Below are 5,131 nucleotides of genomic sequence, written 5' to 3' on the forward strand. Positions count from 1 at the left end.
TGAAAACCCCGGCATGCACGTGCGCTGCAATCTGATTGGCTTAAACTTTAAATGGGTATAACTCCTTTGATTTTCAACCAAACAGGATGGGATTTAGAACATAGATAGACATAGTGGATTCCTACAAAAAGGTAAGGTCATCATGCACATGCATACACGTGCATGCACGTGAAATGGGAAAAATCAAAAATACACTTGATGAAGCGTATTTTTTAATACTTTTGGATTAAATGCTTTATTATTTTATTATATTAATGTATATAGATAGTGTAGACAAGAGAATATGGTCATTACGCACATGCATCTACATGTGCACGCGTGCAAATGCTAAAATTTGAATATACTCGGTATACTTCAGGGAAACGTTGTTAAAGTGTAAAATGCATAGAGTTTGTCGTTTTTAATGAAGGTTAAAGGGAGCATGGCACCAAAAGGGAGTTGGGGAGCGTTTGGGGAACATCTGTAACGGTTCCCGTTACAATTAGCCCTAGTTAATATAATCATTGAACTTGAAATTAGGCAATGACTTTCTGCATCTTATTGTTTGTAATACATCAGATGATTTCCACTCAATGACAGAACTACATTTATGTGGTGTATAATACAATACCTTAGTCTTAGACGGGCATATACCCGGTATTTCTTTGAAAACTATCAGATTCTTTTTTTTTTTTATTTAAATATTCAGGTCAAATCTATTTCTCAAATTAGATGAAATATGAATTAATGAATACTTCTTCCATTAGTATCTAAAATTTGCTTCTGGTCATAGATACTGATCTAAAAGGACCATCTACCATATGTGTTCCTTTTAACTGAGATCATAATGGAAAATTTTATGTAAGACTGTTCAAATTTTTAAACAGCCAGTGTTCAGTCATCAGTTTTGTCCATATAGATGTATAATGTTACGTAAAAACCTACTTGTAGTGAGGGCTTCCTTCTCGTCGGCAGGCATTTTATACACCTTGCCTCCCTTGCAGACGTAACTGCCCTCCAAACACTTGAACTCTAGGTAACGGGTTACACCAGTGTAAATCAGCAACTTCACCAGCTGACCTGAAATAAAAGACATAGTTCCCATGTTAATATCTATACTACAGTTTTTTTTATAAGATCTAATTTTTTTCCTTCATTAGAATTCATGGAAAGAATCCTTAGAATTGAGTTCCAACACAGAAAAAAATTCAGAGTAAAAAAAAAAACATCATGCTTGTTGTGTTTTTTGTTGGCGATTGAAATTAGAATTGTAAAATAACTTCTCTGTTTTTCAACTTATAAATTAAAGTTTACATTTAATATGACCATAAATGCAAATTCTTAAATTCACACTCAACATGCTAAAATGTACGTCAAGCAATTCTGACCAATTTTAGTATGCTTAGCATTACATATTCGGATGTACATTTATTGAATAATAGAAAAAAGAATTAGAGGTAACCTAGATAACAAACCATTAGCCATGAGGAACTTTGGAATCAGGTCCACGTTCCAAGTCTCTGCCTCTTCCAAACCGGTCTTCAGGCATCTTCATTCCATACATTTGGAACATCTATAAAACAGGCATGAAATGGAAATGAAAAACCAACAATTTCAAAGCAGATAGGGATCCGTTTTACAAATTAAAGAACTTACGACAAATACCAAAATTTAATTCTGCTTATAACTTTATTAATTACAATAAATAGAAAATGTTTTTCATCTTTTTTAAAAAATATGTAGAAAGATACTTTTTATTCTGGCAATTTCAAACTGGATCATTATTTTTTTCTAAATTTTACGATTAAGTGAAGATTTTGGTCTTAGTCGAAAGAAGATCTTTTGTAAAACAGGCCCCAGGTTTCATGGATTTGTCTTTCTATTTTATCATGTTTAAATTATATGATGATTTACGTCTTCCAGCGGGGTGATATTTTATCATGTTTATATGATGACTTACGTCTTCCAGCGGGGTGATATTTTATCATGTTTACTTGATGACTTACATCTTCCAGCGGGGTGATATTTTATCATGTTTACTTGATGACTTACATCTTCCAGCGGGGTGATATTTTATCATGTTTATATGATGACTTACGTCTTCCAGCGGAGTAATAGATGCGATATCTCCTCCGTAATACTTGTTCCTGTCTATATGCAGTACTTTTTTACCACTCACTGACATCATACCACTCAAAATACACTCCTGGAAATAAACATGATAAATCAATTTAATTAAAATCAAAGGTCAACAACTTGTCTATCAGATACTGTTGACAGTGCAAGGTACATTTCATTTCAGGGCTATGAAATGTTACAGGAAATCTTTGTATTAAATGTTTATACAGGAACTTGTATGCTTATTTTTCAATTTCACTTTTTTTTTTAAATAAACTTTTAAAGATGAGAGGAAGAAAGTTAACACAGATCATAGACATTTTAACATGCTGCCAAAGTCTTCCTTATTTCTCAGCTTTACTTAACCATGGGTGAAATGTACATGATCACCTGATTTAAGATAAGACATTTTAAAAGAGTTTCTTTTCAAGATGCCAATTTTAATCAGTTTAAACCTACATCCATAATTACCATCTTTTAAGGATAAAAAAATAAACCATAAATGTAGGAAGTAGATTACTATATCTTCTTCCTCAGATATTTACTTAAAATATGAACTGAACAATAATGTATTCAATTTGAATGGATTTGCACTTAGGCATAAAAGAGACCGAGTTCTGGTATTAGATATTAATTATTAATATAGCACAACAATACAGGATAGAAGAGCTAACTGCTTATGTTCATGCAAGTTCTAAAAAATGAAAAACATAAAAACAAATATCAATCTGTATTTCCCATTTAAAGGTACTTGGACACAGATTTGAAGTTATTATTTTCTCTATAATATTACGGCTTATATATTTTAATAGCATTTCACATAAAAATTAATTAAAAATCTTATTTCATATAAAAGATATTAAAATTTAAAATCTTTTGGTTGGTTTGATTGACACATCCTTGCACTTTCACAAATTAATTTTATTCTTAGGCCAAAATTTTTTTATTGGTTGTTTTACGTATCCTCCACCTATTTTTCTAAGTTTTGGAAAAATAATAAAAATTCCATTCAATCCTTTTTTTATAATGGCCGATCGAACTTTACTTCAATCATATTTAAAAAATCCGGAAATGACCGTACATTGTTTGAATTTTACTTAGTTGTGATCAGAATCATGTAAACGCTTCCACTATTGACCCTTTAAAAAAAACTCTGCAAGCGTTTTGTAGTCAGAGATGAAATAAGTATGACGGCCATGTCATGTGAAACATTTTAGGTTTTTCAAAACAGAATATAAATGTTTTAAGGACAGTAGTAAATGTATGACGGTTTTTATGAGCTGATCAGGCTGGTGATTATTCTATTATGATGTTATCTGATCAGCGAATGGAGTGTGGTGGTTGAGGAAATTACAGCCAAAACCAACGAATCTGATGTCATCACTTGCGCTCCATCCGACACCCATAACTTTTCTTTGAGGGTTTGGCGAATTTTTAAACAGTTATATCTAATGGTTAGTTAACAGTTCATATATTATTTATGACATTTTTAAAAGAGCATGTTTGACTGTATTTTAAAAATCTACAAGACGTGTTGTCAATTGTTAAAACGTCAGAGAAATAAAAGATTTTTTTATCATTGTGCAGGTATGAATCTATCAAATGATGTGAAAGAAATGTTTCTTAAAGTTTAAATTTTAGATTTGGAAAAGGAACAGACTCATCAGGATGTTCTAGACAAAAAATGTTTGTATGAGAGTCATAGGAATGTGAAACCCTATGGGGATGACTTATCATTCTGGTAAGTTTATTTGTGTCCATTAATTGTCCACTGAATTTTAGTTTTATACTGTTTAATACTGTTTAAGAAAAGGTATTATCTGAATTTGATTAAACTTTTATTATTTTACAGGGGGTTGTGTAAAATTTGCTGAAGTGTGTTTTTCTGTGGCAATGTGGACGTAGCAGTGAGAGGACACCCGTATCCAGTCATAGACATACACAGAAAGTTTAGCATTGTTCACATAATATGTCTCTCTGCTCGGAGAATCATTCTCTTTTAGTGAGGAATGCCAAGAAAGACATTTCTGTGCAATGTTCTGAGGTTGATTTCCCCAACTGCTTTGATATGCTGCATTTTAAATTTTTGAACATTGAAAACTTCTTCTTCTTTTTTTTTTTTTTTTTTTTTTTTTTAGCCACCCAATGGACATTTTACAAAAAAAAAAAACGTAAAAAAACTAATAAAATAAAAATGGCCTTTATCTTAAGGAAAAGTGGCAATCTCGTTTTGTATAAATAAAAAATATTAATACTATAATCCAGAAAATTCAGAGTAGACATGTTCGAAAGCAAAATAAATACAATATATTGTCAGTCCGTGCAGTTGTTGTAAGCAGACTGTGACGATTGAACGCACCCGGTGAATTGTAAACATAAGCAATAACAGAACTCGTGTCCTGTTCACAAAAACTGTGTATATAACACGAGTATGCTCGATTTGCTAGACTCTGTACGCAACTCTTAGTTCGGAATGACGATACTTGTGAAGGAGTGTTGCTTTCTAAATTTCTACTCTGTATAAAATTATTTTTCTGGATAAAAGTTTTCATATTTCTCATTAATACACAACAAGATTGCCACTTTTCCTAAGGATTAAGAATAAGGCTAAAATTTGTGAAAGTGCAAGGATGTGTCAATCAAACCCGCCAAAAAATTTGAAGTTTTAATAACTTTTAAATGAAATAAGATTTTTAATTAATTTTTATGTGAAATGCTATTAAAATATATAAGTCGTAATATTATAGAGAAAATATTGACTTCAAATCTGTGTCCAAGTACCTTCAAGATATGTCAAGAAAATTAAAAGGGGTTTAGAAGTTTGCCTTACTTCAGAATGAATTTTAGAAAAAGTAAATAATCTAATGTATGCCTAATTTAGAAATAAAATTTTCTATAATTATGATAAAGCAAGCATTCTCACAAATATTATGTGCAACAGAACTGATTCAATAAAATTGATTCATCATTTGAATCAGAACACAAAACAGGAAATCTTAATCTTAACATGCTTAAAAAATAAACATTCAGGGTA

At 31.1% G+C, this 5,131-nt stretch overlaps 1 long non-coding RNA gene across 1 annotated transcript; it reads right to left on the reverse strand.

The window, feature by feature from the left end:
• Positions 1-920: 920 nt before the first annotated feature.
• Positions 921-2,282, reverse strand: LOC134234746 (uncharacterized). The gene is made up of 3 exons (XR_009985254.1): positions 2,078-2,282; positions 1,455-1,552; positions 921-1,059 (listed from the first exon to the last, which is right to left on the reverse strand). It is a non-coding gene; the product is annotated as an uncharacterized LOC134234746 (long non-coding RNA).
• Between the last annotated feature and the right edge of the window lie 2,849 nt (positions 2,283-5,131).

Source organism: Saccostrea cucullata, unplaced genomic scaffold (genome assembly GCF_032062105.1).
Source record: "Saccostrea cucullata isolate Sc308-1 unplaced genomic scaffold, CSIRO_AGI_Scuc_v1 ctg23487, whole genome shotgun sequence".
NCBI lineage: Eukaryota > Metazoa > Mollusca > Bivalvia > Ostreida > Ostreidae > Saccostrea > Saccostrea cuccullata.